The 10,693-nt window shown below is 52.3% G+C and overlaps 1 protein-coding gene across 1 annotated transcript in view; it reads right to left on the bottom strand.

Annotated features, from left to right (window-relative positions):
• LOC123081990 (uncharacterized) overlaps positions 1-3,760 on the bottom strand; it is a 17,362-nt gene extending 13,602 nt beyond the window's left edge. Inside the window, exon 1 of the mRNA XM_044504461.1 lies at positions 3,741-3,760. The gene's annotated coding sequence lies outside the window, so the exon portion shown is untranslated. The remainder of the gene's footprint in view (positions 1-3,740) is intronic.
• Between the last annotated feature and the right edge of the window lie 6,933 nt (positions 3,761-10,693).

The raw sequence follows: 10,693 nt of genomic DNA, 5'->3' as shown, positions 1-10,693 counted from the left end.
TGTAACTCCCTCACTCTCCCGAACTCTCCCCCCCCTCCTCTGCTTCCTCTCTCCCTCACTCGCCGAACGGAGCCGCCGCCACCGACGAGCTCCCTCGCGGCCACCGCCACCCCCTAGCCTCGCCGATGCGCTCAAAGGCTCCGCCTCGACCCCCTCTTCCTCCCCACCGATCCACGGCCCTCCGGAAGCCCTGGATGCTGCCAGCTTCGCCGTTCCCCTCCTCGGCCACCGCGGATCGCCGCCGTCAAATCCGCCCTCGTTCGGCCTCCCTCAAGCTCGCCGTCCACCTCTACAGGGTCTACGTGAGCTCTTCGTCCGTTTCCCCCTCTCTGTTTCGTCGTTCGCGCGCCGTAGCTAGGTTATCCACCGCGGCCGAGAGCTTCTCGCCGCCGCCATGGCGTGGCCGTGGCCACAGCCACCGCAGCTCGCTCCCGAGCCCACCGTCGTGCTCACCGCAACCCCAGGAGGCCGCAGCGCCCTTCCGTTTCCCCTCTTGTGCAGCATAGCGCCGTTCCCCACGAGCACCGAAGCCACCGTCCACCATTGCTGCTGCACGCATAGCCTCCGTGCTCCCCTGGCCTCACTGTGCTGCTCTTAGTGCACCCCATGTCTAGCAGGTGCTGCCCAGCCTCTCCATTTGCTCACTGATGCACCGTAGCGACGCGCCCGAGCACCACCGAACACCATCGCCGCCAAAGCTCGTCGCCGGCATGAGTTCCGGCGACCCCACGACCTCCCACTTGGTCCTCTGGATGCGCGCGAGCCTGGGCATCCCGTAGAGCCCCTCCGCCGCTCTTTTGGTCATCGGAGGGCGAATCCCGACGCTCTCCGCCGTCCCTGGCCTCACCGGCGACGAGCCTCGAGTCAACTCCGGCGAGTTTGACCCGGGTTTGACCCCCCTCTCTCTCACTGACATGCGGGCCCCGCCCGGCTAATTAAGTTAGGTTAGTATTAACTAAGCTAGGTTAGTTTAGTTAGACACTGACACTCGGGACCCACCGGTCAGAGTTTGACCGGACTGTGCCACGTTGACCTGCTGACGTCATCATGATGTCAGGATGACGCAGTAATGTTTTCTGGATTTGTTCTTATTCGGGAAATTCCAGAAAATGCCTAAAACTTCTAAAAATCATAGAAATTCAACCGTAACTCCAAATGAGATAAATTATATATGAAAAATGACCAAAAAAATCCAATCTATCCATCTGTACTATTTTCATGCATGTTAAAACAACTTATAGGTGCTGTTTAGCACAAATCATATAAATGGCATCTGAATAATCACATATGGAGTTTGAATTTGAATCTTATATTCAAACCAACTTCATTTAATCTGTTGCTAGTTGCATTAGCTCAAAACACATTCATATTGCCATGTCATGAGCATGCATCATATTGTGCATTGCATTGATTGTATTTCTTCTTTGTTGTCGGTATCTGTTCCCTCCCGGGAGAGGATGTTCCGACGTTGTGATCATTGACACTGATGAAGACTCAATGTTATCTTCAGAAGTGCCAGGCAAGCAAAACCCCCTTGTTCATTCCGATAAAACCCCATTCTCTCGCTCCTGCTCTCTTTTACTGCATTAGGACAACAACGTTTCATCTGTTACCTGCTGCGGTAGCTGAACCCCTTTATCCTTTGCATGACCTGTCGTTGCCACAGTAAATAGATGAAACCCACTAGCATGAGTAGGAGTTGTTTGAGCCATGTTGTGCCTACTCATTCATGCTTGTTTGTCATGCCTGCTACTGCTTAGAGTTGAGTCAGGTCTGATTCATCGGGGATGAATCAGAGGTGTGTGAACATGTCCTACTGTGTGTGAGCTAAGTGTGTGAATACGATTTGGTAAAGGTAGCGGTGAGAGGCCATGTAGGAGTACATGGTGGGTTGTCTCATTGCAGCCGTCCTCAGGAACTGAGTTCTGTGTTTGTGATCCATGATTCAACTACTACCACGCATTGGGCCCGAAACCAATGGACCCTCTCGGCTTCATGATCGCCCTTGTCCTCTGTCCAGGAGTTGCAAGTAGTTTCTGGTGTTTGTAGTATGCTGGAGGCCGTGCGCAGCGCTGACCGTAGGGGTGGGCTGTGATGCGGTAGGCACGTGGCACGGTGTACCGGGCTCCCGTTTGGTGTCTCGGGAACCCTGTTCACATTGTTTGGGGCTGTGAGCGAAACTCCGGCCGGATCTCCTCATGGATGGAACCCGAATAGGCGATAAACCTGGACTAGAGACTTGAGTGTTTAGGTAGGCCGTGGCCGACACCCACGTTGGGCTTCCGCTTGAAGGTTGCCGAGTACATGTCGTGTAAACGGCGGTAAGTGGTGAGAGCGTGTGTGAAGAAGTACACCCCTGCAGGGTTAACATCATCTATTCGAATAGCCGTGTCCACGGTAAAGGACTTCTGGATTGCTTATATCAGTTCATAGACAAGTGAAAGTGGATACCCTAAAATACGCAAGATAAGCGTGAGTGCTATGGATGGCGTTCTCGTAGGGAGACGGGAGCGGATCCATAGTGGTGTATTGGTATGGTGAATATGTGGACTCGTGTGCGCCACCTCAAAAGAGTTACATTGCAGTCGTAGTTCAGGATAGCCACCGAGTCAAAGCTGGCTTGCTGCAGTTAAACCCCACCACCCCTTTGTTGATAATGATGCATTTGTAGATAGTTCTGATGTAAGTCTTGCTGGGTACATTTGTACTCACGTTTGCCTATTTTATGTTTTTGCAGAGAGACTTCGGTCTCGCTAGTAGTATCGCGTGGACTTCGACGTTTAGCTTGTTACCTCAGCTACGATCTTGTGCCTCGGCAGGATCTGATAGATAGTCAGGCTTCTCAGCCTTTTTCATTTATAGATGTCTGTACTCAGACATGATAGCTTCCGCTTGTGTTTTGATTTGTATGCTCTGAATGTTGGGTCATGAGACCCATGGTTGTAATATCTCGCTCCTCGGAGCCTATTGATAAATTACTTGAGTCATAGAGTCATGTTGTGATGCCATGTTGTATTTGCACATATCGAGCATATTGTGTGTATGTTATTGAAATGCTTGGTATGTGTGGGATCTGACCATCTAGTTGTTTATCTTTAGTAGCCTCTCTTACCGGGAAATGTCTCCTAGTGTTTCCACCGAGCCATGGTAGCTCGCTACTGCTCCGGAACAGTTAGGCTGGCCGGCATGTGTCCTTCTTCGTTCCTGTGTCTGTCCCTTCGGGGAAATGTCACGCGATGAATACCGGAGTCCTGTTAGCCTGCTACAGCCCGGTTCACCGGAGTCCTGCTAGCCCAGTGCTACATCCTGGATTCACTCGCTGATGACCGACACGTTCGATGCTGGGTCATGGATGCCTGTCCCTGTAAGTCTGTGCCACTTTGGGTTTACGACTAGCCATGTCAGCCCGGGCTCCTTATCATATGGATGCTAGCGACACTGTCATATACGTGTGCCAAAAGGCGCAAACGGTCCCGGGCTAAGGTAAGGTGACACCGTGGGAATACCGTGCGTGAGGCCGTAAAGTGATATGAGGTGTTACATGCTAGATCGATGTGGCATTGAGTCGGGGTCCTGACATGGACTTTCTGTCACACGTTTCCCTGTGCTACTCTCTCCAAGCTACTGAATGTCAATATGGAATTTGTTTTGTAACACATTCATCAAAATAGTACTGCCTACAAGATGAGAGATGAGAGAGCTTACTGCCTACGAGATGAGAGATGAGAGAGCAATATTACTGCGTACGAGAGAGAGGTTATGCCTTGTTCCGTCAGGTCTGAATCAAAGCAGTAATAAAATGTCAGTTCAAATAGGAGGCACGGAGATCTTCACCGTCGGGAGATGGAGAAGAAAGATTTCGAGCAGGGTGTACCTCACGATGACTGGGAAGGAGGCGCGGGCGAAAGTAGGCATTGCGACACTGAACGTCCTTCAGTGGTGGTGTTGGACTGCTGGACACAGCGGTGTCGGACCACCCACCTAAAAACTTTTAAGCACCCACGAAGCATCAAAGTCACAAGTAAAATGTGCAGTCAGAGGATTATGTGGAATTTCAATTTGTACAACTAAATACTTTTAGCCCTTGTACAAACACAAGAATCTGAAGAAAAAAATGCTGGCCCTCACTTGCATATACGAGCAGGCACCTACGGAGCACCAAATTCATAACTCCCAAAATACCAATATTTGTGCAGTTTCCCACACTTCTCTCCATCGGTAGAGCATCACAGTTCACTACAAGAAATTAATCAGCAGCACTGCAACAGCGATGATGTAGCTAAGGGAGAGGGAGGGAGGCACGAACCGGGGTCCAGCCTGGCTGCTACATCCTCGTGCTGGTGCCGTCAGGTACGGAACTTCAGCAATGTACAGGAGCTCATCGCTGCAGCAGGAAATCAAGCCTGGGAGGGCACGAGCAGCGTTAGGGAGAGGAAGGAGTGCGCCAGGGGTCACGGTGCGCATAAGGCCGGTGACAGAGCACGTAGTAACGCAAATGGCCGTGGTAGCAACGCACGCAGTGACACAGGTGTCCGAACTGACGGCCGCGACAAAAATCGTCCACCCTAAAGCCATGGGGTTGGACTGATGGACGCAACGAACTCCTCCACCATGGGCTGCCATCAGCCACGGTGGCTCTAGTAGAGCACCTAGGCGTCCATGGAGGAGCCGCAGGCCAGCGAGGCATTGAACGGCCTGGGGGCTGAGGCGTTGAACTGCGTGTACAGTTGTACACGGCAGCAGAGCGATAGCGGTGGGTCGATCCTGTGCGGAACGACAGCGGCGGCGCCGTTTAGGTTTTGGGGCTGCGCGGGATCTGCGCGATGGATGTAGGTGGCCGGCGCAGGGGATGGAGGGGGCGACGCGTGATGGAGGCAGGCGGCCGGTGCCGGGGAAGGAGGAGGGCGGCGTGTGGTGGAGGGAGGCATCCGGCGCCGGGGAAGGAGGAGCGGCGCGTAGTGAAGGGAGGTGGCCGGCGCCGGGGAAGGAGGAGGGCAGCGTGTGGTAGTAGGCGGCGGCTGGCGTCGGGGAAGGAGGATGGCGGCGCGTGCTGGAGGGAGGTGGCCGGCGTCGGGGAAGGAGGACGGCAGCACGCGGTGGAGAGAAGCCGCCGACGTGGGGGAAGGAAGCGGCGGTGGTGGCTCATTTTCAACCACACCGGTGCGGCTTTTTGGCTGGACTTGTGAAATTGTGTGACTCGCGTCTATATAGGGTCGAGGGTAACAAAATATTATTCCGTTACTAGTAACAGAATAGTCCAGCCCTATATATATATATATATATATTAGTTAGACTTCAAGTGCGTACTTGTTAGTTAAATCTATGTATAAATTGTGACACTAAATACGACTAGTAAGTACTCCAGTACAGTAGGAGTACTAGTATATGTCGGTCAAATTATTCATCATGTCCACACATTGAATTGATGTGACACAAGAATCCTAGCGGCGTGTTCGGGTATTCCGGACTTCAGATTTGGAGTACACTTATCTGTCGAAATCTTTCATCATTCACTTAAAATAGTCGATTGATCATACATTGAGTACCATATAACTGGAATTACCGATGCAAGTCGAAGAAGGATTGGCCGGTGTTGCCGATTGGCGTCAAGTTCGATCCCATGGATCAGGAGCTGATCAAGCACCTTGAGGCCAAAGTGAGTGCTGACAGCGCGAGATTTCAGTCTCCCATCGATTTGTTCATACCAACCATCGACCGCGAGCACGGCATATGCTACACCCAACCTGAGAAACTTCCAGGTAAGACACCGATCAGCCGTCTACTTGCACAAACATATTCCTTTGTTTATAGCTCTATTTTTCTTTTTAGACGCAGACCTGGTGAAGCAATTACAATTTGACAGTTAATAAAAAGTGAAACATGTGACTGCAACATGCCAAAGATGTTATGAAAATGCCAACTAGGTACACTAAAACCTGTATTCCACAATACTGCAGGTATCACACTCAGTGGCCTAAGGAAGCATTTCTTCTAGCACAATTCCAGGGCGTTCAAAAGGGGCACGTGGATGCATCGCAAGATACAGTCGGAGTGCGGCACGCACACGATGTGGCACAAGACCGGCAATGCCTTGCTATTGATGGTCAACGGCCGGCAGACGGGCAGCAAAAAGGTTCTGGTGTTGCACACCATCAAGAACTTCGACCAGCAGAGGACCAACTGGGTGATGCACCAGTACCACCTCGGGGACCTGGAGCAAGGGAAGGAGCGGGAGCTGGTCCTCTTTAAGATTTTCTACCAGACGAACACTAGGGCCAGGAGTAAAAAGATTATAAGTTAGTTTGGTATTGGTAGTTGTACTACCTTGTCGTTCACAACTTGGTATTGTTGTTAACGATCTTTTGATATGAACTTGCATTTGCTTCCAACCATCATGCCAAGGGTCGACGTGGATATAAAGCTAAATCATTTGTTTTGAAACGACTTTTCAGGCACCTGATTTTTATTTGATGGGTAGCATAAGCACCCGCCGTTCGAATTACCAGTTCTCCAATTTTTTCAAAACAAGTGCATGCACTTATTATCACGATAAAAAAACAATATCCGTGCTGCATCCCGGTTATCAGTCTGTACTTGTAGAATTCTCTCGTTTATTGAGCATGTATATTATTTTTTTAGGTCGAGCATGTTTCAACTGGGCTGTAGACTGCCCAGGGTTGGTTTTGTTTTTAACAGGCCCCGCCCATGACGACAACGGGGCACAAAGATCCAGCAGGTATCTACTGGCCTCTGGCCCGCCAACGTTAGTTATATTTTGTCTTACAACATCCGCAGGAAGTTTTTTTACTGAATCAAACACACAGCCCAGTTCTATTATCCTCTTGAAATGCATGTCCTACATCCGTTTTCTAATCTCTACCTATAGTTTTACTAGTTCATATACACGTATCATTATATTGAAAACACATAAAATCCCCTTTTCATATTTACATCCTTATTTTTGTTGTTTTTTCCCACCCAGCGCTGATATTTTTACCACTGGTTTTCCCTTAAACCAACTCAATTGTCCCACGTCTTATTTGCTTACAAAAACAAAACGATTTTTTGGCAAATCAATAAGTTCTTAAAAAAATGTTTATCATTTCGGGATTACAACAGTTCAGACTCCACCGAAATATGCAAAATAAGGTTGAACTTTTTGACCGTGGTCCTGGGCAGAAAATGGGCTATAATAAATTACTTAAAAATTAGCAAATGGGCTGCAAATTATAAAAAATAGCAAATGGGCTTTATGTTGTCTGCCATAGATTTGGAGGCTGACTTGTGCGCCTACTAAGTTCATGCGTACACAAGGTTTCTCAAAAAAGAAACTTAGTCAACAATCGACTCTACCAGCGTCAGACCATTGGATGTCAATCTAACAACAATCGTGCTTCTTCAGTCTCTGATCTTCCTGCCCCAGCCGCCGAAACCAGCGCCGTCTGAACCGCCTGCTCCCGCCTCCCGTGGCCGGCAGTGCTGCCGGGCAGGCCTTACGGCCCCATCATACTCGCATCCCTGGCCTGTCTATCCCTCTACTCACCCACACCTCCTGTTATTTTCCGGCGACGGCAGCCGAACTAGTCAACCCTCGTACTCTCCACCGCGTGTGCAGCCACTGCCGTGTCTTCCTCGGCTCCGTGTCGTTCCCTTCGCATGCCTCACCGTCATCAACCGCCCTGGTGCTCTCGGGGCGGCGTGGTCAACGATGTCCATCCAACGGCCGTAGTGCTTCTTCAACCTCTGGTCTTCTTGCCCCAGCCGCCCAAAGTAGCGTCGGTCGTGCCGCATGCTCCTGCCTCCCGTGGCCGGCTGTGCTGCTACGGAGGCTTCACCGTCCCCATACTACTCCCACCGCTGGCCAGGCCATCCCTCCACTCACCCACTCCCCCTGTTATTCTGCGGCGATGGCAGCCTCACACCGCAGCCAAACCAGTGAACCCTCGTACTCCTCTCCGCGTGGGAATCCACTGCTGCGTCTTCCTCGGCTCCGCGTCGTCCCGTTCCTAGGCCTCGCCGTCGTCCACCGCCGTGGTGCTCTCGGCGTGGCGTGGTCAATATGGTCAACGACCAACTTCCATTGGAAGAGTACTGTATGTGGAGAGGCTGACAGTTGGGTCCACGGCAGCCGCAAGGAAGTGCCTCCTTATTACGCGCAAAATAATTATTCCTCCACCTGACAGGAGGGACCCACCGTACGGGCCACTAGTATTTTGCGGAAAAAACGTTTCCCTCCTGACTGCTGGGACCCACTGGACAGGCCACCGTATTTCACGAAAAAAACGTTTGCCCCTGACTGTTGGGACCCACTGGACGGACCACCGTATTTCGTGAAAAAAACGTTCCCCCTGCTATCTGCTTGGACCCACCGGAAGTGCCTCCTTATTACGAACAGAAAAATGAATACTCCCCCTGCTAGCTGGGACCCACCATGGTGGGAGACTGACTTGTGGGCCTACTAAGTTGACAGGGACAGAGGGCTTTGTCAACTTCGTCAATATGAACGATTCTAGATCCAGTGACCGTACGATGGACAATGTCCATCGAACGGCCGTCATGCTTCTTCAATCTCCGCTCTTCCTGCTCTAGCCGCTCAAACAAGCGCCTGCGGGACTGCCTGCTCCCTCCTCCCCGCGGCCGGCTGTGTTGCCGCGCAGGCCTAACCGCCCCACCATACTCCCATCGCTGGCCTAGCCATCCCTCTACTCACCCACACCTGCTATCATTCTCCGGTGACGGCAGACGAACCAGTAAACCCTGGTACAGTCGTACTCCCCTCCGCGTGGGAAACAACTACCGAGTCTTCCCGGCCTCCGTGTCGTTCCCTTCCTAGGCCTCGCCGTCGTCCACCGCCCTGGTGCTCTCCGTGCGGCCTGGTCAACGTGGTCAATGACCGACATGAATCTGAAGTGGACTATACGTGGAGAGACCGACAGCTGGGTCCACCGCCGCACGCAAGGAAATGCCTCCTTATTACATGCAAAATAATGATTCCTCCACCTGACATCAAGGACCCACCTAAAGGGCCTCTGTATTTCGCGAAAAAAACGTTACCGCCGTTGACAGCTCGGACCCACCAGCTATATCTTCGCACGCAAGGAAGTGCCTCCTTATTACGCACAAAAAAATGAATACTCCCCCTGTTAGCTGGGACCTAGTATAGTGGCAGGCTGACTTGTGGGCCTACTAAGTTGACGGGGACGGAGGGCTTTGTCAACTTAGTCAATATGCACGATTCTAGCTCCAGTGACCGTACGATGTCCATCCAATGGCCGTAGTGCTTCTTCAACCTCTGGTCTTCTTGCTCCAGCCGCCCAAACCAGCGCCGGTCATGCCTCGTGCTCCTGCCACCCGTGGCTGGCTGCGATGCGACGGAGGCCTCACCGCCCCCTACTACTCGCACCGCTGGCCAGGCCATCCCTCTACTCACCCATACCCCCTGTTATTCTGCGGCGACAGCAGCCTCACACCGTAGTGAACTAGTGAACCCTCGTGTACTCCTCTACGCGTGGGCATCCACTGCAGCGTCTTCCCCTGCTCCGTGTCGTCCCCTTCCTAGGCCTTGTCGTCGTCCACCGCCCTGGTGCTCTCGGTGCGGCGTGGTCAACGTGGTTAAGGAACGACTTCCATCGGACGTGGATTGTACGTAGAGAGATTGACAACTGGGTCCATGGCCGCAACAAGGAAGTGCCTCCTTATTACGGGCAAAATAATTATTCCTCCACCTGATAGCGGGGACCCACCGGATGGGCCACCATATTTTGTGAAAAAAACATTCCCCCCCCTTACTGCTGGGACCCACCAGCTACACATTCGCATGCAAGGAAGTGCGTCTGGGCAAAAAAAAAAACGATTCGCCCCCCTAACTACTAGGACCCACCAGCTACCTCTTCGCACGCAAGGAATTGCCTGATAGTCGGGACCCACCTGGTCGAAGCGTACGTAGCGTTGTCATTCTGGTCGCGAATGTGTATGTACATACTGGTGGATGTGAGGCGCGCACGTGTCATAGTAGAGGCACGCATGTAGCATGTACACGTACGTACAGCGGCCAGGGTGCAAGAAAGAAAATATGGCCACGTATGTGTACATACGGGCGGGGTCTCGAATGCCTACTCGCGCATACGTATGGCTAGGGCTTGTGTAGATGGCTGGGTCAGAACGGAGAAACAGCATCGTCGTCGTGTTCATGGGGAGGCAACGGAATGCATCGTGTTCATGGGGAGGTACAGAATGTGTCGTGTTCATCGGGAGGCAACGGAATGCGTCGTGTTCATCGGGAGGCAACGGAACGCGTGGGATCCAACCGGCTGGGCCGGAACGGAATGCGTGGTCGTGCTCATCGGGAGGGCTTGAACGGAACATGCATGGAAACGAGGCCTGGCGTACTGCAGAACGGAGGAACCAGACCTCCTACGGTCGAAACGGGGGTCCTGTTGATCGAGAGGGGTGTGGCGTACCGCAAAACGGACGAAACTGACCTCCTACGGTCGAAACGGGGGTCCTGTTCATCGGGAGGGGTGTGGCATACCGCAAAATGGGACTCCACGGGATACTGTTCATCTCCACTGTCGACCTCCTCTAGCCTCCACGGGCTCCTGTTCATCCAGCCTCCACCGCACGCTACTCCACCGGCTACTGTTCAACCACCCCTCCACCGTGTACTGTTCATCCAGCCCTCCACACCACAGGG

This window comes from Triticum aestivum, chromosome 4A (genome assembly GCF_018294505.1).
Source record: "Triticum aestivum cultivar Chinese Spring chromosome 4A, IWGSC CS RefSeq v2.1, whole genome shotgun sequence".
NCBI classification, from domain to species: Eukaryota; Viridiplantae; Streptophyta; class Magnoliopsida; order Poales; family Poaceae; genus Triticum; species Triticum aestivum.
This window is presented reverse-complemented; position numbering and strand designations above follow the sequence as displayed.